This window comes from Marmota flaviventris, chromosome X, assembly GCF_047511675.1.
Source record: "Marmota flaviventris isolate mMarFla1 chromosome X, mMarFla1.hap1, whole genome shotgun sequence".
Classification (NCBI taxonomy): domain Eukaryota; kingdom Metazoa; phylum Chordata; class Mammalia; order Rodentia; family Sciuridae; genus Marmota; species Marmota flaviventris.
The window spans coordinates 4,355,904-4,379,839 of NC_092518.1; the positions used below are offsets into that span (position 1 = coordinate 4,355,904).

Consider the following 23,936-nt stretch of genomic DNA (forward strand, 5'->3'; position numbering starts at 1 on the left):
AAGTCCCTCTGGGTTCAATCCTCAGTACCAAAAAAAAAAAAAAAAGTTATTTTTGGAAACGTGACCTATTCTCATTATTATCTCCAAAGTACACTAACGTGTTCTTCCTCTCCCCTGTCTCCCCACTGCCCAGGGGCATTTTAAGAATTGAACATGACATGTGTCTCATCTTATTCAATGGTTGTGAAAAAAAGAAAAGAAAAGCACTTTATAAATAGAGACAGGTGCAGCTAGGAGCACAGGCTGAGTGCAGGTTGTGGTGAGAAGCTGGGCTTCCTGTCGCCTGGGCGCCTGGGTAGCCCTGAGCTTGTGGGGTCCATGTGCACAGGACATGTACATCTGATCTTATCAAATGGCTCGGAAGAGCAACAACATCTAAGTGGCTTTCTGACAAAGGCCTTGGAGAAGAACAGAGCGTTCCGCTTCCAGGTAAGTTTCCCCAGTGCCTCTCCTTGTCAGCGTGGTGTCGAGCTGACTGTGTGGGAGATGATTTGGGGGCAGGAACTATTTATAAAGTCATTTTTTCTCCTTCTCTCCTTCTCTCCGAGAGTTACATAGGAGCTGCAGAGTGCAAACAAAGGGGAGAGAGCCCTAACTCCTTATCACGAAATTGGGAAAGGCAGGAGGAGAATGGCCTTTGGAAACTTATCATCCCCTGTGTCTCTATAGGTAACAGCCAGGTGTTATTTAGGGGGCAAAAACCCTGGAGCTCTTGCCTGTCTTGTGCGCTTTGAGTAAACACAGAGCAGTTTTTGGTTTTTCTGGTTTTAGGTTTGTTTCATGGTGAGAGACGGGTCCTGGAGTTTTTAAGAGGCAACGCCCACAACACGGTAGGTGTTGCCTATCATGGGTTTTGGAATCAGAAGAGCCAGATTTGTGTCCCTAAACGGATCCACACCCTATTCCTTGAAGCCTCTAAAGATGTCACTTCTTTTACTTCCCATGGTAAAAGGGACTTTGCAGATGTAGCTAAAAGGAAGCAGTTGGCAACAAATGATCCTGCATTATACAATATATTGGTCAGTTTTCATGACTATAATGCTATTCCTGAGGCAGACTAGTTTATCAAGAAAGAAGGGTTATATAGCTCCTAGTTCTGCAGGCTGGGAGTCCAAACAGCATATCTCTGTTGGTTCCCTTTGGCAGTGTCAGATCATGGTGGGAGTGTATTTGTGTGTGTGTGTGTGTGTGTGTGTGTGTCTCCTTGGGCTGATATCAGGAGGAGCACATTCCTGGGTAGATGTGCAGGCTCGAGGACAAGGACCTCCTGAGTGCAGAAGACACTGGGCGCAGCTCCAGCGGTCAGGCAGAGGGACGGTGAAGCCAAACCTCCTTCATCTCAGTTCTGTCCAGTTGCTCAACAGGTTGATGGATTTCACAGGATTTATGCGTCCATCAGTTCAAACGCGGACCTCTTCTGGAAACAGCCCTGTGGACTGTTCTGTCCCATATCTGGGCAACCCATGGCCCAAACGTGTTACTCATAAAATGATCTATCGTATCCAGAGAGACCCCGTGGGACTTCTGACCGTCACCCCTGTGAGATGACAAGCTGCTGCTGTTACAGCCACTGAGTGTGGAATTGTTGCAGCCACAGTAGGAGGACTGTGGCCACTTACCTCCGAGAGTCCCTGCCTTCCTGGGCCTTACTCAGCTTCTCCTGCTGTTCGGATCCTACATCCTCCCGCTCCTTTGAACAATGAACATGAACTTGATGATTTCTCTTCAAGCACTTGATACGTCACTAAGACACTCAGTGAGGGTGTTCTGAAATGTTCCGAAAATCAGAGACACCTTGTCAGATGGGAAACGGGCGCGGTTCCCTCCGATCCTGCGCTCTCCCCAGTGCCTCAGTCACTCCTGTCCACTTTCTTAGGAGGAAGTTAACAAGTTACAGGAGGGTTATTAAATCATTTAGTCTCTCCTAGAACAAGGATCAGCACCCTTTTCCTTCCTTCCTTCCTTCCATCCTTGGTACTGGGGGAAACCCAGGGCTTCAGGCAAGCTGGGCTGATCTGCACCCTAGTTCTTTTTATATTCTTTTGAGGCAGGGTCTATCTAAGTTGCCTGGTCTGGCCTCACACTTGAGATGCTCCTGCCTCAGCCTCCCGAGCAGCTGGGATTACAGGCACGAGCCAATGTGCTCAGCAGCAAACTTTTTTCTATATCAGGCCAGAAAGTAAGTATTTACTTGTGCCATGGTACCCATGGGGCATTGCTTCCAGGAGATCTGGGTCAATGTTTGCTGACTCCTAAAACAAAAGCTCCCTAAGGGCAGGTAATCATGGACTCAAAGGTAGTGAATTACATTACCTTTTAAAACGATTTTGGACTTTGCTTTGGTGTTTCCGTTTGCACCTGAGGACCTATTTGGACTATCTGTTCTTCCTTTGGAGTGGTAAAACAGGTACATCACAGGATGCATGGGTGAAAGATTCTTTCTCTTTTTAAAAATTGTGACATGCAACTGACGTCTAGTTGGTAAAATAGAAAAGAAAAAGGGTAAGCACTGAGGTTGTAATTTAATACAGAGGCAAGTAGATACCCGAAGTTTAGGGTCAGTCCTTGGAAGGGCTTTCTGAACAGGATAGTCACAGAAGCAAATATTGGCCTAAGGGTCAGAAGTCTTTCAAAATCAGACGAGCATGGAAGAATTAGACATTAAGTTCTACAAAAATGGGCTGGGGATGTGGCTCAAGCGGTAGCGCGCTCGCCTGGCATGGGTGCGGCCCGGGTTTGATCCTCAGCACCACATACAAACAAAGATGTTGTGTCCACCGAGAACTAAAAAGTAAATAAATATTAAAAAATTATCTCTCTATCTTTAAAAAAAAAAAGTTCAACAAAAATAGGCATGATGGTACATTCTAAAGAAATAACCTTAGAGGCTAAGGCAGGAGGATTGCAAGTTTGAGGCCAGCTTCAACAACATAGTGAGGCCCTAAGCAACTTAGTGAGACCCTTTCTCAAAATAAAAATTAAAGGTCTGGGGATGTGACTCAGTGGTTAAGTGCCCCTGGATTCAATTCCCAGTTAAAAAAAAAAAAAAAAAAAAAAAAAAAAAAGCTCATGAGACATTTAGTACCTCTTTCTTTTGAAAAAAAAATTCACATACTACATTTTAAAAACTTTTTTTTTTTTTTTTAAATTTGAGACAGGATCTGGCTATATCACTCAAGCTTGACTCTATTCCTGGGCTTAAGCAAACTTCCTGTCTCAGCCTCTTAAGTAGCTGGACTATAGGTGTTCGCCACTGTACCTAGTATTTTAAGAACAGTTTTAGATTTGCAGAGAAACTGAGAATACAGTGTTCTGATATTATCCCACCTTCAGCTTCTGGTATTATTCACATTAAGTTAGGGTGGGACTTTTTTTTTTTTTTTTTACAATTACTGAACAAGAATTGATAAATTCTTATTAACTGCAGTCCATAGTGTATTTTAGGGTTTAGTCTTTGTGTTGTACAGTCTATGGGGTTTTAAAATGTATTCTTCTCTGCCCTCCAGATGGGGGTCTTAATATTTTGCCCACGTGGGCCTTGAACTTGTTGGGTTGGAATGATTCTCTGATTTCAGCCTCCTGAGTACTTGGACTGCAGGTGCGTGCCATATCACCTGGCAATTCTTTGAGTTTTAACAAATATGCAATGACATGTATCTACCATTAAAATATCATATGAAATAAGCAAATTGTCCTAAAACCCTCTGTGCTCGCCCTAGTCATCCCCCTGGTCCCCAAACACCTGTTTCATCTTCTCATTGTTTCAGTAGTTTTTGCCCTTTTTTTTTGGGGGGGGTGGGGGGTACCAGGGATTGAACTCGGGGGGCACTTAGTCACTCAGCCACATTCTCAGCCCTTTTTTATATTTTATTTAGAGACCGGGTCTCACTAAGTTGTTTAGGGTCTCACTAAGTTGCTGAGGCTGGCTTTGAATTTCCGATCCTCCCACCTCAGCCTCCTGAGCTGCTGGGATTACAGGTGTGTGCCACCACGGCCACCAGCCACTAGTTTTTGATTTTACAGTACTGATGATGGAACTCAGAGCCTCACACAGGCCAGGCAAGCTCTCTACCACCGAGCTGCAGTCCCAGCCTTGTTTGTAGAGTTTTATTGCCTTAGAGAATGTCATGCCCTGTGTTTGGGATCATATTACAGGAGACTCTCTCACTTAGCAATACACAGCTGAGGTACCTCCATGGCTTTTCATGGCTTAATAATGTTTTGTTTTAATTACAGAATAGTATTCCATTGTACAGAAGAGCCACAAGTTTCTTTTTCTGCTCACTTCCTAAAGGGCATCTGACTTGTGTTTAGTTTTTGATAACCATGTATAAAGCTGTTATAAATATTCCTGTGCAAGTTTTGGGTGGATGTGTATTTACCTTAGTTGGATAAATAGTAAGGAACCTGATTGTATGGCAAGACTGTTTAACTTTGCCAGAAACTGCCAAACTGCCTTCTGAAGTAACTGTACAATTTTGCATTTCCATTAGCAATGATACAACTTCTTATTTTTCTGTTCACTGTCTGCTTTTGGAATTGTTAGGTTTTGTATTTTAGCCAAATGTGTGTGTGTGTATGTGTGCGTGTGTGTGTGTGTGTGTGTGTGTGTGTGTGAGAGAGAGAGAGAGAGAGAGAGAGAGATCTGGTTATTTTATCATTTCCCTAATGATACATGGTGCTCAGCATCTTTGCCATATCTCTTCAGTGTGATAGCCCCAACTTTAGCACATTAATTGGGTGATTTTCTTACTGTGGAAAAGAGTTCTTTGCATATTTTGAACACAACTCTTTGTCAGAGATGGATTTTGCAAATATTTTCTCCCAGTTGATGTTTTTTCATTCTCTTAATACCTTTTGCAGACTTTCAAAGTTTTAATGGGATCCAACTTATTTTTTAATTATTTTCCTTCACGGATCAAGCTTTTGGTGTTGTTATCTAGAGATTCATTGTGAATCTGAGATCATCTAGATTTTTCTATGTTGTCTTCTGGGAGATTTACACCTTTGCCTTCTACATTAGGTCTACAGTCAATTTTGAGTTGATTTTTATGAAATTATGTGGTCTGTGTCTAGATTCCCTCTCTCCCTCCCTGCTTCCTTTCTAGTTCTTTCGTTTTTATATGGATGTTCAGTTGTTCCAGCATCATTTGTTAAAAAGGTCAAGTGGCCTTTGATCCTTTGTCAAAGAAATAAGCATATGTTTATTGTGGGTTCTCACTGCCTTGTAATTAAATTTTTTGGGTTCTGTTTGGGATGGGGTGGGGGAATGTTCATGGCACTTCTTGCAAGCAAATCTTGTATTCTGCCTTCCTCCAAGGATAGCAACTGTAAATAAAGTTCAGAAAACACACACACACACACACACACACACACACACAGGTGGGCATATGTGGAAATCCTTGCTTCTCACTTCTCCACAAGTGCACCCTGCTCCTTCCCAATCTACTTCATTTCCTTGCTTTTCCCCACCTTATGCACGCACACTTGAAGACATCACTCAAATTAAATGGTCTAACTGACCATCCATGTAGCGCTTCAGAAAGAAAAATTTTGGTGATTTTGTGATAAACGTAAGGGGTTCTCTTTTCCCTTTTTTTTTTTTTTAGGACTTACAAAGTCCCTTGAGGGTGCTATGAGTCTTTAATAAAAGCCTTTGACTTTTTAAAATTTATTTTCCGGTGCCAAGGCTCGAACCCAGAGCCTTGGACATACTAGGTAAATGCTCCAGGGCCGCACGACACCGCCACCCCGCCCTTGTCTTTTAACATCCAATAACCTTTGGGTTTATTGTATATTACCAAACAGGCAAGATGGATTCTGAACTGTCTCTCGCTGTGAGTTACAAAAGGCTGAATGCAAGACCTGGTCACACTCGGCCCTGGTTGGAGGGTGAGGATTTCCACCACCTTCCCAAACTTTAAATGATTGGCATCTGCCAAGTCACAGAAACACACAAAGAGGCTCTTTAACCGGAGTTTGGCTCGGCTTTTCTAAGCAGGGCTGGGAGGCTGGGAGTGGTTTGGTGGTGCGCGGCTACTCAGGAGTGTGCGGTAACCGAGGGCCGAGTCCCCGTAAAGCCGAGAGCTGTAATGATGTCAACTTGTTATTTACTTTCCAAATCTGAATGACTGAGCAAGGCGAAAGGAGAATCAATCAGCCACAATGTGACCCTACAGGCGGAAAAAACGCAGCGCTCCCACCAGCAGGCGGTGGGGGGAAGGGAAGCACGTGTAACCGGGACAGGGTTGCATCATGAGCTCGCTCGGGTTTGTCTATTGCACCCTTCGTTTTTCGATTGCATGTCATACCTCAGCCTCAGTCTGCACAAGCCCAGGGAGCCCGGGAGCAACGAAGGGCAGGCTCCAGGGAAGGCCCCACCAAGTCCTTTTGGGGGGGTCTTCAATGGCAACTGATACATAATAAGACACAATCTATTCTGCTGATTCACAATTATGGAGACTGTGTAAGTGTGTATTTTTTATTGATGTGCTCTAATAATAGTGTAGCAACAGTCGTTTTACATCATTGACGCTTTACAGCAGTATTTTGCAGGGTGATTTTTTAGGTCCGCCTTTTTGATGGAGGACCGGCCCCTTAAAAACTCATCTCGGGTCCCCCCCTCCCCCAACAACCAGAACAACAAATGGTCTAGTGTTCAAGGAAGGAGCAAGTGAGGTTATAGCATAAATTGCTGAGTGTACTGGGCTCTTAACACGAAGCTCATTATATACCAAAGGGAGGGGCAAACTTACTTAAAAAATATTCAAAGAGGCAGACACCAAAGGTGCTGGGGAGGGGGAGCGGATATTTGTTTTAATTGAATTAAGGCCGGGAGTGGTGGGGAGTCGGCCCCAACGTGGAGAGGAGGAAGGAGCGCTGGGAGTCTGGCGCACCAGGGCTGGGCCATATAAGCCTTGCAACACGAAACACTTTGCAAATGCCCGAGGTCTGAGGCCTGGAGGTGGGGGCATGGGCGTGGAGATCCCAGGGCTCGGGTACCCCCAATCACCCCTTCCTGGCACGCTTCCACCTTAGCTTCTGGCACCCACCCGGGTTGTCTTGAGACTTCCCTCACGTATTTCTGGCTTTTCTCCCAGGGAGGTATTTTGCAGAGGTCCCGGCTCCTTCTGAGTCCCCAATTTTGGGCGTCGGGGGTAAACCATTTCAGGACAGACGGACCCTCAGGCAGGTTGCAGGGGGTTCTGTTGGGGCAGCTGGGCGGCTTCTTTTGGAGGTGGGGGAGGGTAACACTAGCGTGGCCCAGGTCCCCGTCCCCCAAACTGGGAACCGTGGGGGGGGGGGCCGGGTGCCCAGCCTCTTAATACAGTAGTAGAAAGGCTCGGTTCGCACTGGGTGGGGTCTAGGCCCAGGTTCCCCCCAGTCCTGCTGTCCTCCCCACGGGTGAGGGACAGGGCTCAGAGCAAGAAGAGAGAGGCCTGGGTTTTCCCCACCCTAGGCGTGGGGTGGTAAGGCTTGGGGTGAGAAACTGTCGGGGTGCAGGTCCCCCCCACCCCATCGAGCGATAAGGTGGGGGCGCAGATCCTCCTGGGGAGTCGTGGGGGGAGGGGCAGGCCTGGAGTCCCCACCGCCCGTGGGGGAGGGGCTGCTGGTTTGGGACTCGTCCCCCCCCCCAGGGTGCAGGGGAGGGGCCGCCTGGGACGCGGGTTCCCCTCCCCCTCCGGCGGGGGAGGGAAAGGGCTGGGGGTGCGCCCCCCCAGGCCCTGGGGTAGGGTCGAGCGGAGGCGACCCGCGGCATTCCTCCCGGCCGGGGTCGGCGCGCTCGCGGCCGCTCCCCCCAGAGGTCACTGCCCGTGCCGGTCCCTCCCGCCGTCCCGCCCTCTGCCGCCGCCGCCGCCGCTCCCGCCCCAGCCCCCCCCACTCTCCGCGCTCGGGAGCGAGGAGCCGCCAGCGCCCCCGCCCCGCCGCCGCCGCCGCCGCAGCGCCCTCCGGCCGCCATTCGGCACCGAAACTTTCCAGCGCCCGCGCCCTCTCGGGGACTCGGCGGCGGCGGGCGGGGGCGGCCCGGGGGCGGCGCTCGGCTGCTCCGGGGCGCCGGGCCCTGGTCGGCCGCGGCACGGCCCGGGCTCGGCGACGGCCGGCCGAGGGAGGAACAGCGCGGCCCGGCGCGGCCACAAGTTGCGCTGCGGGCGGCGAGGTGAGTGCGCGGGGCCGGCGGCCGGCGCGGTCCGGGGCGGGGGCGCAAACTTCTCGGGCCGAGGGGCGCGGCGATCGCCCCGCCGGGGGCTTGGGCCCGCCGCCAGGGCGCCCGCACCCTCCCCCCCGCGCCCGGGGCTCCCGGGGGGCAGGTCCCCGAGTGTGCCCGGGCCCGGGGTGGGGGCGCGGTGCGCTCCCCGGAGGCTGAACAATACCCCGGTGTGGCCGACCCCGGAGTGCGGGCGCGTGGGGCGCGGGCGGAGGCTGGGGGTGCGCCTTTGTTTTGGGAGGGGGAGGTGGCCAGCAAGTTTGGGAAAGCGCAGGATTTCTGCCCCGTTGCCCCTTTGTCTTTGGCTCCTGGGCAACGGCGGGGCAGCCCGGTGCCGCCGGGGGCCGGGGGCCGGGGCGGGATTCCCCGTGGGGGAGGGGATCCCCATTCATCCCGGGGCGCTGCCGGCCCTCCCGGAACCGGGTGGAAGCGCGGCGGCGCGCAGAGGAGTGAGTGGCGGGCGAGGCGGCCCGGGCCCCGCGTCTGCTCAGTTTTGGAGGCGCAGGAACTGTCAAGGAAGTCGGGGGCCCCCTCCCCGCCCCCACTCCAGGTCCCAGCGCGGGGACCCGATGGGCGGCGATCTGGGTGGAAGGGAGCGTCCTTGGACCGGAGAGGGTCTGCCTCCCGAGCGCGGCCTGGGAAGGGTGTAGACCTGTTGCTCCCGGGCTGGGGGAGCGGGTGGTGCCCTCTCGTCGGCAGCCCTTCCCTGCTTCCCAGGGGCACCTTCCTTAGGCAGGTGCGGGAGCTCGGAGTGTGGGTGGGGGTGCACCTTAGAAGGTTGGTGATAACCGCCTTATCACAACTTTGGGTCGCCCGAGGCCCGCCTGCGATGGGATAGGGCCTGGATAGGGCCTGGATTTCACGTGCGTTGCTAGTGCGCGGTCAGGCTGGGGGTGGGGGTGCCCGGCTCGCTCTTTGCAAGGCCTGGCGTTCTCCAAGCCAACTGCATTGGAAATTCCACAAAGTTAAGGTCCGGCGTGTTTCTTTTTGAGTTGGTGGTGTCGTGGAGCAAACCTAGAACGCCCCCCCCCCCCCCAATGCATGTGCAAGTGTTCTGCTTTGCCTTGTCGTGTGGCTTGACACGACTTCTGCATGTTTTCCTCTCTTGACACGCCGCCCCAGTGAGTCCCTGGTTTATGCTGGAAGTGAAGGGGGCGGGACTCTAGGAGGGGAGGGGGAGGAGGGGAGCGCCCTGTAAGGTCCCTGGCTCCCGTGGCTTGGGGGTAGGAAATGGCTCTTAGAAAAAGGTTACAACTCATTCTTAGAAAAGACACAATTTAAAAAAAAAAAAAAAGAAGAAGAAGAAAAAAAGGAGACTGTTTAGTATGGAACTATTAAGACGTTTGTATTTTAAAGGGTGTTCTTGTCTCAGGTGCTGCATATTTTGGGGGCAAGCCACCCAGTCGGGTGATTAATTAAAAAATAAAACTTGAAGTTTATCAGGTACTTGAGCTACATATTCAAATGGCTCCTAAAGGCGACTCCGGCCTTTCTTTAGTCAAGCACACACCTGTGGGACCCAAATGGGGAATTTGGGGTGTAGTGAGGTCATTCTCCCCACCCCACCGTGCTTGATGGGCTCAGAGGAGATCAGTTTGCCAGTACTGTTTGGAAAGACCAAGTAATCACTTTGTTGTGTGTGCACTCAGAGGTGAAAGTTTCAAAATCTGGAGGTTTTCTTTTTATCAATTGTATCAATATCACTGATTGTACTCTAGGTCATCTTAGTAAGAACGTAACTTTCTCTTTTTATGTTGATGGACAGGTATTCATTCAAAAGTGTATTGACTAGCTGCTGGGGGGATACCAAGGCATGGCAAAGCTGCCATTTGGGTCACTGGGAATGGGAGTGGGTGTGTGCTACCAGCATCCTCAGGTGCTGGCTCTGACTGTTCTTTTATTGAGGGTTCCGTGAGTTCCATCCTTTGCTTTTCATGCATGGATCCCCAATCCTCCCAGACCCTCACACTACTACTAGAAGTGTTGTAATGGACTGAATCTGGATACCACGTGGAGGTGTGGGGCACCGGGGTGTACTGAGTCCTACTTTATCTAGCACAGCCTCAGTGTTTGAAGTCTGTGTGATGGCATCATGAGTCTGCCTTCCTGGGTGGTTAGGAAAGTTTCTACCAGCCCTGTGGCCAACAGAATGCTGAATAGAAACCTGAGTTTGTCCTCATCCTGACTGGTGATGTCAGCATGTGGATTATTTCCACTTGGCCTGAACTCTTGACAGGGCCCACCATGCTGATGGGTTGTTTGACCTTGAACTTCTGCAACTTTCCTGGGAATCATTTTCTAAGTGTAAAAATGAACAGGATTACTACTAGCAGAGTGGTCCTCTCTGGGTAATGCAAGGGCCCAAAGAGAATGCTTGTGTTAAGTTTTTGAAAGTATAAAGCCTCTTGCAAATTTTAATTGTTCTTGCACAGATAGAACAATTGTCCTTATATAACTCCACTGTCCTGAACTGAGGATTTTGCAGGCACTTGGCTCTCTATGGATAGCAATTATTGTTTCCATTCTGCAGCTGAGGACACTAACCCTTATAGCCATTAAATGACATGCTCACTCATAGTGGAGGGGGAGGGAAGATTGGGTGGTTCCCCTAGCCCAACTCTGAAACTTGGTATTACTTTGCCTTCCTGTCTAGTGTGGATTTCCATAATGGGAGGCAAAAATCTATAAATTACACACGTGTGAGAATCTATACTGACTGTGGGTAGAAATCTGTGTATACACTCTGACGGTGATTACTTTCTTCTGTAGCCATGCCATTGGATATGGTAGTCACTAAGCCAGACATTTCTGTTTAGACTTAAATTCACTAAAAATCAGTCCTATCATTTGCACTAAGTGGATTTCATGTACTCAATGATGTGTGGAAAGTGGCCACTGTATTCAGTAGTGGAAAAGTTTTGAAGCAGGTACTGCTCTGTAGTTAATGAAGTGAGTGAAGGTTAAGGAAAGAAAGGAGGTGGGTGTACTTCTTGGGTGGAGGGGAGAGGCATTCAAGTTTAAATAAACTCTGATTAAAAAAAAAAAAAGAGGACATGTCTTAACCTGAAATTAATAGTGTTAGTTTTAGATTGGGGTGCACAGGGCCAGCTTCCAGTCAGAAAACGAGAAACATGAAACCCCTAGTGAGTGTTTAACTTTGGGCAAGGCAGGGGGTTCCCTGTGTGAGAAGTGGTCCCGCCGTCCCCACACGGCCCACCTGAGTGGACTGCAATGAACACACCACATGGTATAATTGGAAGGCTCTTGATCCAGCTGCAGTCGGTGAGGGTCCTGTGCTGAATTGTATGTGACATTTTCAAGTTCTCTCTGGCTCTGGGTACCTGGGGCTCCTATAAGTACCCAGATGAAGGAGGGCTGGAGGGAGCCCAGATTAAGGTTGAATCTCTTGAGGTTGACATCTTCCCTATTAAAAGGCTAATGAAAAGGAATCCTTCCAAAAGTGAGTGTTGCAAGAGTCAAAATTATTTAAAATATAATGAAACAAACAAACAGAAAACTCGAACATTGCTGTTAGCTGTTTTCCTGGGTGCTGGGCCCTCACATCAGTGTTGTTTTGTCGCTCATTTGATGGTTTTTTGGTGTTGTTCTGTGCATTTTTATAGCTCTGGATTAGAAATTTGTGAAGGAGATGGAGGAAGAAACCTAACTTGGTGTCTATCAAAGATTGTCCTCTCTGAGTACTGCCCTGTCCCCTTTCTCCTGTGCCTTTGCTTTTTGTGGGGACTCTGGTGTCAGGACTTAGAAACCTGGATGCCCATGGCTTTCTTCTGGGGGATGTAACAGGGTCCCTCTGGAGGGAGGCCAGGCTCAGAAGAGCCACCTGCAGGGGAACCCCAGTGCCCCAGTTCAGGTCCCTTTCCATTACCTGTTGGGTAGCAGAGCAGCCCACCAAACCCTAGGGCTGCCCCTTGTCTATTTCCCATCGGGTCAGGATCCCGCAGTAGGCTCTGACTGTGACATTGTCGTGAGGGAGGCAAGACCAACCTACTTTGGTTTCCCGACATTTCCCTCCATTAAGGAGAAAAAAAAGTGTAGTACGCTACATGCAATAAATTGTTAATCTTTCACCAGCAATTATGTTTAAAAAATAGTTCCAATCAGGAAGCCCGACTCGAGTCATTCTGTAAACACATTTTTTTTAAACACTGGAAAGATAAACTTTTTTTTTTTCCATAACTATTTTTAGCATGAAGGAAATAACTGGCCTCTTCAGCCGGAGACTGGAGGCAAAGTTTCCCCTCCGCCCTCCCCTCCTTCACCCCTTCCCTCCTTCCCGCCCTTCACTGCCCGGCCTTGCCCAGATGGACCCATCTGGCCAGATCAGCACAAGTGAGAACCAGAATAAAAGCTGGATGTGGGAAGGGACTGGAAAAAGTTGACGTGTGTCCAAAGGTCAGCGAGAGCCTGTGTCTGAGAACAGGAGTTGACAGTCTCAGGGGACAAGGTAGCCGTGAAGGAGTCCATAGCCAGGCTGCTGCTGGGCCAGCAAGCCTCCTGCATGGCCCTTCTGTCCGTTGTCAGTGCTTTCAGATATTCATGGGGCTTCCCAGCCTGCTGGAAGTGAATTGGAAACCATTAAGAAACAGAATTGGGCCGGGCACAATGACACACAACTGTCATCCCAGCAGCCTGGGAGGCTGAGGCAGGAGGATGATGAGTTGGAGGCCAGCCTCAGCAATATCCAGGACTAAGCAACTCCGTGAGACCCTGTCTCTAAATAAAATACAAACTGGGGCTGGGGATGGGGCGCAGTGGTCAAGTACCCTGAGTTCAATCTCTGGCACCCATTACGAACAAAATAACAACGACAACAGAATTGGACCGAATTTAAAATTAAAAATGGAAGAGTTTTTTGTTTTTTTTTTTAAATCCAAGGTAGTTGGGTGCCATTTCCTTTGCTTTCTTAAGTTTGTTCCTGGCCATTGAGAATGGAGAGATCAAGATGTGGGGTATGACGTGTGTTCAGGGGGGAAAAAAAAGGGAAAAATCTTAAAAATGAACGTGGAGAATGTTGATATGGTATCTTCAACATCGAGGGCTGGGATTTGTGCTCAGTTGGGGCCATTGTGCCCCCCGCCGAGGGCACAACTCTGCCAGTATGTGGAGACATTATGTGTTGTCACGGTGGGCAAGGCGTTCCTGGAGTTCAGTGGATGCCGGGACCCGTGAACTATGGTTTGGAAACCACCCAAGTGTGTCCCACAGAGTTTCATGGACTGGCAACTTGGTCCCTGGTGAGGTGGTGTTGAGAAGTGGCACCTTTAACAGGTGGGACCTAGTGCCACGTGATTAGGTCAGAGGGCATCGCCTTTGGAAGGCATTCATGCTGGTCCGTCTGGTACAGTGAGTGAGAGCAAGCTCTTCTGAAAGAGCAAGACTGGCCCTGACTCTCTCCGACTTCCTGTCTGGCCGTGGACTCTCTTCCTCCTGGACACCTTCCCATCCTGCCGCCCTAGTCCATTGTCATGTTGTGATGTAGCCACGAGGCCCTCACGACAGCCAAGCAGAGGGCTGGCAGCCTGACCTGGGACTTGCGGAACTGTGAGCTAAGTAAATCTTTATAAAGTACCCAGCTTTAGGTATTATTTGTTATAGCAACAGAAAAACGGGCTAACTGTACAGTGGGGAGCACAGGACAGCCCCCATCACAGGATGATTCAGCCTTCAATGTTAATGGTACCAAGAAGTGGTGACCTTGAGTTATATAATCAACGGTACTGATCTGTTTTGGTCAAGGTTCTGTGGGGGAGGAGGATGCCAAAAGGAGAAATATATATATCAAGTTGTGTAGTTCTCAAGGTATACAAGTATTGGGGGCGGGTAGCGTATTAGGAAACAAGTCCCAGTAGGTGCTGATACAATCAGTTTCAGGTGCTCACAGGAGTAAGGAAGGGGAAGAGGTTGGAGATGAGCTTTGAAGAATGATTGATTAGAAATAAAGTCGCTAGGTGTAGGGGGAAGGGGCTGCTGGTCTCTTCAGCTGTGTCTGGACACAAGTACAGTAAAGCCCCAAGTTCAAGTGCACGGTGGCCAGCGTCTTCCTTTTGGTTTGACTGACGTCATCTTAGATTGACTAGGTCTGCTTGTGACTTTTGGGGTTGATGCAGACCCACTCTGCACTCAGTGAAATGAGGGTCACCTTGGAATCTCACCCGGCACAGGGTGACTGAGAAACGTCAGAGGGTGCAGGTCAGCAGCAGTTGTCTGAAGTTTTCGCTGCTTGCTGGACTCGGGGTTGCTGCTTCTGCCCGCGTCTTTGCGACAGCTGGTGGGGTGGTTGAGGGAGTGGGTGTTTTGGACAGCTGGGAGTGGAGCTGGGTTTTATAAATGTGCATAGGGAAGGGGTGTCCAGAGTGGGGTTCTCCTGTGGGCTCCAGTCATCCTGAGCCAGCCCCCAACTCCTAGTGAGCCCCAAACCCAGCCTAATCAAGGGATTTTGCCCTTCTGCTGGATGGGTGATCAGTGTCACGAGGGAACGTGCTTTGCAGTCAGATGTAGTTACTGAGAGCACCTGGGGGCAAATTGGTGAACTCCTCCAGCATTAGTTTTCTTAGGGGGAGAAAGGGAGGCAGAGGGACGGAGAAATTCACTCAGGGTTCTTGTGTTAAAGGAGATGGAATTATTGGATAACGCTTGGAGTTCAAAATACTTCTATTTCCCTGTATTTCCAAATTCAGGAACGGGATCTGAGTTTTATCTTCATTGGTAATGATGGTCTCTAGCAATTCCATTTATTTATTTATGGTTTTTTTTTTTTTGGGGGGGGGTGCTCCCCAGTACCAAAAAATTGATACTGATTGAAGCCAGGGGTGCTTAACCATTGAGCTACATTTGCTAAGTTGTTGAAGCTGGCTTTGAACTCGGGATCCTCGTGCCTCAGCCTCCTGGGCTGCTGGAATTACAGGTGTAGGTCACTGTGCCTGTTGGCTGCTTTATCATTTCCCTCCCCCCGGCTTAAGTTCCCGGGCTAGTCATATATTTAGAAGTATATTTAAACATACATGTAGGATCCCACCTGTGTAATCACAGTCTATGTGAATAGCTTTGGTAATTGCTGTGTGGTGAAATCGACAGCTTTCCTTGGGGGCTTATGATTTTTATGAGTGTTAGCCTAGGCAAGGTTTTGAGGACTGCCACCGCCATGGGGATAGAGAAAATCCCAGCACCCCAAAGACAGCATCCCTTCTTCCGCAGTCACCCTTTCTGCAGAACACCTGCACTTTTATGAAGTGCCCCGTGGGGAATCCCCCACTCTTCCAGCAGTTTCCGTGACCCTCCTGTTGACGACATGCAAACTTTCTGCTTTAGCATTCTGTGGCCAAAGTACTTTCCCTGGAAAGGCAGCCCTGGGTGTGCTCCAAAGCAAGGTTGCGGACAGCTGGTTGCTGCTTGCTGTGTTCGAGAAACCAGAGCGAAACAGCTGCAGGCGTTTAGCTGGGGGTTTGATGAAGATCCCCTCTTTTGCTGGACTTTATTCTTGCCTCCAGGTTGATGGACTTGGGACTTCTTTGTACCTACTGCCAAAAACTGTTACTCAGGCCTTCAGGGACTGTTCATATATACAAGGGATCAGAAGGTCAAAGTCGTGGCTTTTGCTTTGAAAATAGGATGCACGGTCACTGAAGAGCCCTTGAAGTTTTCCCCATAGGTTAATCCTGTGAAGATAAACCAGACCAAAGATACCGAGTTGTTCATTTGTCAGAGAAATAAAATGGATCCTTGTGTTTGGTGCTAGTTGTGAACCTCCTTTTGGTGTACTCCAATGCAAGGTTGAGGACAGCTGGCTGCCGCTTGCTGTGTTTGAAAAACCTTAATCTCGGGTTTTGTTTTTTTGTTTTTGTACTGGGGATTGAACTCAGGTGCACTCACCACTGAGCCCCAGCCCCAGCCCCATTTTGTGTTTTACTTAGAGACACAGTCTCACTGAGTTGCTTAGCACCTCACCATTGCTGAGGCTGGCTTTGGACTCTCGATCCTCCTGCCTCAGCCTGGCGGGAGCCACCTTGGATCTTGTGAGAAGATGGCATATTTTCTGGAAAAATCCTTGTCCTGACAGTTTGGAAACTGAAGTCTCGCCTTGGTGTCCTGCCTGGTTGTATGAAGTCACGTAATCTGGGCGTGTCTTCCCGAGTAGAGGCGAGAGGTTGGGCGAGCTCTTCTCAGGTGTGGTGATTTTGCCAGGGTTGATGGGCACTACTTAAACGTTAGGTGTGCCGTTTTTTAAAAAAAAGATTATGGCCCAGGATGATTGTTATGGTTTACATGTGAAGTGTTCCCCCAAAGCTCACTTGTAGTGGAAGGTTCAGAGGAGAAACGATTGGATTAATCACCTGATAGAGATTAACTGAGTAACTGGAGGCAGGTGTTGCTGGAGGCGGTGGGCATTGGGGGCGTGGCTTTGGGGTATATATTTGTGTCTGGCAAGTAGCCTTTCTGTCTGCTTCTGATCGGCCTGTGAGCTGCTCTCGTGCCCCGCTGTGATGTCCTGCCTCACCTTGAGCCCGAGGAATGGAGCCGGCTGTCTATGGGCTGAGACCTCTGAAACTGTGAGCTCCCACGTAAACTTTTTCTCTTCTCCAGTTGTTCTGCTGGGGTGGTCTTTTAGTCACAGCAGTGAAGAAGCTGACTAAAACAATGAAATGTTGAGACGGACAGTTATTTACATTCTGTGCTTAGATGATCTTTCCCCCCATGCTTAAAAGAAGCACTACTTTGGTAAACACTGGTAAGTTATTTATTTTGGTTTTAAGAAAAAAGAAGGTTTAGACTCTCTGGGCTCTAGGACGTTTCTGAGTAATTCTCGAGAGTATTGGAGTGTCTCTGGTCTCCGAGAGGCTGTGAAATAAGCGCAGACGATGCTCAGGGCAAAATTCACGGTGTTGATTCTTGACCAGGGTGTCTGCCTATTTTTCCAATCGTGGATGTAGCTGCAATGCTTAGAAGCGAACAGGAACGTTCCCTTGCTTCCCTGGAGCTGGGAACCTGCCGCATGACCCCGGATAGCTGGCACTGACCGCTTCCCTCTCCGGTACCCTTGCCACCAGCTTCTGGCAGGGGGACAGAAGCAGGGAGGAGGGAGACCCTCACCAGCCAGATTGCTTTCCCAGTTCTCCGGGAGGTTGAAAACTTGTTCCAGGTGTGTTGAGAAATGGATTGCTAACGTCCCCCTCATAGGAGGGGGAACAGAAGGGCCCTGGTCCCCTTTCAAACAACCCGTCTCTGTACTGCTGAGGATCAGCTCGTGGTCTCGGGCTTCAGCATCTGCAGGTGTGGGGCACGCTTTAATTGTGCAAGCACTTCTATTTTGACTTCTTGGTGGAGGTTTAGACCGACAAAAGCTTACTGTATGAGGTGCCGTCTTATTTCCTTCCCTCTTAATAACAAATACTTTAATGCAGTGAGACCATATGAAATCCCTCTTAAGAACTGGAGGGAACCAGGCACACCTGCCCGCGGCTTCCGTTTCCAGTGCCTTGTGGGTGATTCTGGGTCCAGACTGGTCCTCTGGGTGCCTTTTGTGAAGTGTGCCATCTTGATGTCCGTTTGAAGATGGGAAGTGAAGTGGAGTAGACGGATGTCACCAAAGCCATGTGATGTGGAAATCTATACTGCCACTCTGCACACAGAATTCCTGGGATCTATAAAGATCCAGGTGGTGTTGTAGTTACAGATTGTACTTCTGAAAACCAACAAGGGAAGGAGGGAATTCATGGTCCCACCATTTGTTTATGTGGGGGATGGATTAAACTTGGGTCTTTGCCATAAATTCTTTCTCCCAGAATTTTATCAGACTTATTTACTTATTTGGTGGTGCTGGGAATTGAACCCTGGGCCTCAAGCATGCTACGTAAGCCCTCTATTGCTGAACCACAACACCCCCCTCCCTTCTTATCAGGCATTTTAATACCAGGCAGTTTTAATGCCAATTCCATGTTGGTAAAAACTCAAGAACCCCAAGTTAAAAACTTATTTTTCAGTACTAACGATTGAAATGGGGCGTGCTCTACCACTGAGCTGCATCCCCAGACCTTTCTTTTTTTTTTTAAATTTGAGACAGGGTTTCCATAAATTGTGGAGGCTGACCTTTGACTTGGATCCTTTTCACCCAAGTAGCTGGGACTACAGCTGGCTTTAATTCATAATTTGACTATGAAAAAACTACCACCTTAGGTTTTGTTTCTGAGATATTGCTGCTGATTCCATGCCAATTTTTAACCGTAACCCATGATCTGTATTCTAATAGGTCAAAAACCAGCCAGACGCACACCTGTGATCCCAGAAGCTTGGGAGGTTGAGGCAGGAGGATCATGAGTTCAAAGCCAGCCTCAGCAATGGTGAGGACCTAAGCAACTCAGTGAGACCTTGTCTCCAAATAAAATTCAAAATAGGCCTGGGGATGGGGCGCAGTTATCAAGTGCCCCCGAGTTCAGTCCCTGGTACCAAAGAAACAAAACAAACACAAAAACAAAAAAACTAGCCAGAAGCAGTGACCTTGGAGGTGGACCCAGCCCTGCAGTTGGTGAAAATAAGAGCCAGTAACCGCTTACACTCTGCTCACAAGAGAAATGACTGTCCACCAGATGAGGACCAGGGGAGAAGCCCCTGGAAGTCTGTCTCCCCCTACATGTTGGGAACTCTGAATTTCACGGGGCTGGCGTGGTGTTTCCTTTAAAACAGTCCTCATATTTGGGGAAGGGGGAGGGGATAGAAATGACTCATTGCAGGTTTTAGTCTTCAAAGCCGTTCAGAGTTTCAAGTTCTCGGGCAGGTGCCCAGCAAGAATGTACTGGAATGCAGGAAGAAACCGTGAAAAGGTTCATTTAAAAATAGTCTAATGCTTATAATGCTTATATCTACTGAATTTAGTCTGGGAAAAATGCACTAACAGTCGTATGGAGCTCATAAATCATGAGGGTGGGGCACGGGAGCTGGTACTTGAACTGGTACAGGTGTGTGCTCTGAAATCATGTTTAGGGTCCCGGAAGCTGGGAATATGGGACAAAGCCAAAATTTCTGTGCAGAGACGCACAGGCTGTGTCTCTCCAAGTACCAAGGTCATTGTGTGTGTGTGTGTTGCACACAGGCCAAGTGACTTTGCAGTCTCCCCATTTAAGGTTTAGATAGTGGTCTGGAGGAGTAAAGTAGGGATTTTCCTTAGGGAAGAGAACATTCAATGACGGGGTGTACCCTGCACATTTTAGATGAGTGGGTTTTGCTTTGTTTTTATTTATTTATTTTTTAAATTTATTTTTTTTATTGGTTCAAAACATTATAAAGCTGAAAAAATATTTGAGAAGCCGATGACAGTATCTGGTTGCAGGTGCCCGAGGAAACCTTGCAAGAGTGTGGAGCTTTTGAACCCTTTCTGATTCTGTAGTGTCTTCCTAATTACCTCATTGTGTTTATAAATCGGCTGCTTTTATTGACAGATGCCTCCGGGGCTCTAGAGAGTTGGGCATTGTGTGGAAGAAGTGGTTCAAACTTCAAAAGGAAACGGGACGAGGCAGTGCCAGAATTGGGTGCGGATGACAGTGCTTGGGTGCCCCAAGTCTGGCTGTTGGTTTGATGTTTTTGTCCCCGACGCGCTGCGTTTTATCCATCATGATTGCTATTAAAGTTATTTTTGCATTTGTCACATTAGAGTCTCATTTAAATGGTAAAGCTCATTTTAATTGATGCTGCATCACGGGTGTTAGAGTGAGTGCATATCAAGATTAAATTCCAAAGTGGGACCCCACTGTGGAGGTGAGGGGTGGACCTGCTGGCCAGACCCCTTTGCTGAGAAGGGCTGCAGGTTCAGTTTTCATGAAACCCTTGACTGTCCACCTCAAGTTGCTCTGGGATTTCCAGGCCTGCTTTCTTGTTTATTTAACTGGAAGGGATTGCTGAATTAGCTCTGGTATGTGTGTGTGCTGGCTGGTGTAGTTTTGGCTGTGTGTCTCTCTCCCCTCTGCAGATACCAATTCCCAGTGTAACTTTGTATATAAAAGGATGCCGGGGAGTCCACAGGGAAGGGGAGTCCACGGGGAAGAGTGTCTGCAGGCTTCCACATACTGAGGGGACTCCTCAGCCAGACGTCATGAAGGCACCTCGGCGTCTGCGCAGGCATTCATTTTTCCTTTGGTTATTTATCTCTACTTAAGGAAGCCTTGCTTTTCTTTGTAGTAATGTTCAGAAGGCACCCACTGCAAGGAGAGAGGAGAAAAGAAGTAGGTTTTTTTTTTTTTTTTAAAACAACCTGGATCTGTGCCCTGTCCCAGCTCTCCAGAGATCCTTTAAGCTCCTCTAATAGTTAAAACCAAGTGTAAGGCAGGTGCAGAGAGTATTCAGCAATAAGCTGCATGTGCCCCCCACTGCCCACCCCCTAGAAGAGGAAGGTGTGCCTCCTGCCGATCTTTAGTTCACCTTGCAGGCGGGTGGCTGGACACCTCTGGATCTGGATCCTCTTTTGTCTTTGCTAAGTGTCTTTGCAGGGGTCATTCTGCATCTATTAGCCAGCCAAGCCCCACGCGCGCCTCGGAGGCCCACACCTGAACTGATTTTGTTTGAGTGGACGTGGGGGGTGTGTAGGCAGGGCTGGCGTCTCCCTACACTTTCTGCGAGTTGAGGCTGGACAGTGCAGGGCTGGAATGGGGGGAGACCAAGTGGGACAGCCACTGGGACATGAAATCTGAGCACAGCAACCTCAGGGAATATAGATAGAACCCAGTTGGCAGAGAGCGTTCTTGGGGGCCATTCCCATCCTGCACACCCAGCCGGCGGCTAACTCCTCGTTGAGAAGCTGGGGGGTATAAAAATGAGCCGTCTTTGTCTTTCCGTGGAAATAAAAATCAAATCAATTTTAGTTCCAATAATTGTATGTGGAGCTTTATAATTGGAAATCTGAAGCTAGCAAAAATTATATAACCCTAGTTAATTACATTAGTGTACTCAAACTAAATATAGAATGGGATTAGCTCATGGAAACATTTCATTTTTTATCCCACTCAGTGCAGCTCCCAGCCACCCAGGAGTCGGAGAGTTCTTCTTTTTGCAGTTGCTGGAGGTGGAACCCTGGGGCCTAACACTTGCTAGCAATTGCCTGACCTGAGCTACACCCTGCTTCCCCCCACCCCCCAGTTAGCTGCCTCCTAGTTGCATTTTGTAATGTTTTGAACATTCTGTACAACTTTCCAAGAAAGTTGGGTGAAATAGGACACTGTTTCATTTTTTACGGATTCGGGTGCAAGTACAAATGGCAGGATAGGTCGTCCTTCCTGAATTTTGGTTTCTTTGCCCTCTTGGAGAGGCAGGGCGAAGGGTCCTGTTGGAAGGCGTGCCTCTGGTTTTTCAGGGTGGCGCTCCCTTTAAGGGAACTTGGGGGCTCTGTTCATGGTTTCTATCTACAAGTAAAGTTCACCGTTCTCCAATTTCCTGTTGTGTTTGCTTTTCCATTCCACCTTCTATATTTGGACAACACATGTATTTTTCTGGATGGGTTTCTGGTGGCACAGATGTTCATCAGAGTGGAATTTCTGTGTCCACACGGGGGGATGGGGTTGGGCATTTGTTAACAATGGTCTTGTACAGTGGAATTGGATACATTAGAGATTCAGGCTGGGCACTAATTTCCTTTGCAAGCTGTGTATTACTTTGTTTCCTTTGGGTTAGCCATGAATGTTGGCTTTGCCTTCTGGGGGGCAGAATCTCCCTGAATGTTTCATTTGATAGGAGCCGCCTGCCCCCCCACCCCCCATTTTTCCTTTTTTTTTTTTTCTGGTCCTGGGCCTGGAACCCAGGACCTGGAGATGCTAGGCAAGCGCTGTTTCACTGAGTTACACCTGGAACTTTTCTTGAACAGTGTTGAAGTGTAAAGGAGATGCCATCATGTCACCTATCTTAAGTGAATGGTAATACACAGTAAATTTGCCAAGTTGTGGAGACCTCGCCATTACCTAGCTTGAAATCATTTTAATTCCCCAATAAGGTGGTCCTCCATTGCTATCTGTCTCTGCTCCCTGTCCCCTCCTTCAGCCATGGGCAATCGGGGGGCGCTCATCTCTAGATTTCCCTTTTCTGGATATTTTAGAGATCAGTCTCCAGGAAGGAGTATCTGTGTGTGGTGGAGCTTTCTAGATAGTGAGTCTGGATTGACGTATCTCGCCTCCCTCTTTCCACTGCCCAGGAGAGGGCTGGGTAGGGAGGGGGAGCAGAAGGCCAGTGGGGTGGGCTCCCTGCCTCCAGTTCTTCGTCTAGCTGGAAAGTCAGGATAATGGTGCGTTTGTTGCAGGCTCCAAGGTGGAACCACGTGGGAATCACTAGTTCCTCACCTGGCACGGGGAGGGAGGGAGCTCACTGTCCGCTTGGGGGTACATGATGGGGAATGGTGTGTCCCAGCCCCAGGGGGGCAGGTGAGAAATGCTAAGGGGTGGGGCTGGCTTAAGGAGGGTGGGCTGTCCCTGGAGAGCTGAGAACAGCCACAGCAAACACCCCGGCTCATCTTGAAATCCAGGTGCCTCTCGGGACACTGCATGTGAGGCTGGGAAGGAAGCTGGGGTTTGGCCCAGGATGTGGGTGGCTCACTGGTGCTCAGCGGGAGCACCTTTGTTGTTAGAAGTGAGGACAGGGTATTACTGGAATCCTGTGGGTAGAGGCCAGGAAGGGTATCCTTTAGTGCAGGGTTGGTTCCCCTGACACCGACCAACAGTCATCCAGTCCCCAGAGGTCCTAGTGCTAGGGTCAGAAAACCCTGTCTCCGTAGCTTGAAATCTCCAGGTAGTCTCAAGAGAGGCACTTGGTGCCTCTGTAAAGGCTTGTTGAAGTTGAAGGACTTAACTCCCATTGGGCTCACAGAAGGAATAATAGCACTTTCCGTCTTCAGGCATGCCAGGGAAGTGGACCGTTTTTCCAAGGCGAGGGGATAAACAAGACTTTGGAGCTCACTTTTTTCCCCTCTTTGGGTACTGGGGATTGAGTACTAGGGGTCACTGGACCCCTGAGCCACATCCCCAGGCCTATTTTGTATTTTACTTAGAGACAGGGTCTCCCTGAGTTGCTTAGGGCCTCACTGTTGCTGAGGCTGGCTTTGATCCTCCTGTCTCAGCCTCTGGAGCTGCTGGGATGACAGACCCTGGCCGGAGCAGTCACTTACCTGGGCTTTGATCTGGTGAGTATCTGTGTCTCGTCCTGGTGGTCGGGTTCCCCGCACTGGCCTCTTCCTCCTCCTCCCTTTGGTCTCTGGGAAAGCTGGCCTCCCCCCTGAAAGTGTTTGTCCTTTACTTGGGCCTCCTGGACTCCCTGCCTCAGATCTGCCCTCTGGTCTTTGGTTTCTTTTGCCAGTCCCTATCCTTACTCTTACTTTATTCCCCTGAGGGAATAACTGACTATAGGCTAACTTCAAAGAGCCCAAGCCTTTCAGAGTTGATCTCTTCTTCTTCCGCCCCTGGCTGAGAAATCAGGGTACCCAGTCTAGGAGCGCAGCGTGTAGATCATTTCCTAGCCATTTTGCCTGTCCACAATCAAATATGTAGTGTTTTTCACCACATGGAATCACGTTGTGCTTGTTAAGATCCATCTGCTTGCCTTATTTTTGCCTTTATTGAGGCAAAATTGAAATATAGCATAAGTAGGCATAAAGTGCAGTTTAACTCCTCACATATACATAAATACACATGCATGTTTGTGAAACCTGCACCACAATCGGACTCGCAAATATTCCATCGCTTCCTGA

General features: G+C 49.0%; 1 protein-coding gene across 2 annotated transcripts in view; it reads left to right on the top strand.

Annotated features, from left to right (window-relative positions):
- The first annotated feature begins 6,362 nt into the window (after positions 1–6,362).
- Tbl1x (transducin beta like 1 X-linked) overlaps positions 6,363–23,936 on the top strand; it is a 180,130-nt gene continuing 162,556 nt past the window's right edge. The window contains exon 1 of one of the 2 annotated variants that reach the window (XM_071606828.1): positions 6,363–6,466. The gene's annotated coding sequence lies outside the window, so the exon portion shown is untranslated. Of the gene's footprint in view, positions 6,467–8,023; positions 8,159–23,936 lie in introns of those variants that run through there. The other variant, XM_071606826.1, reaches the window with a different exon arrangement.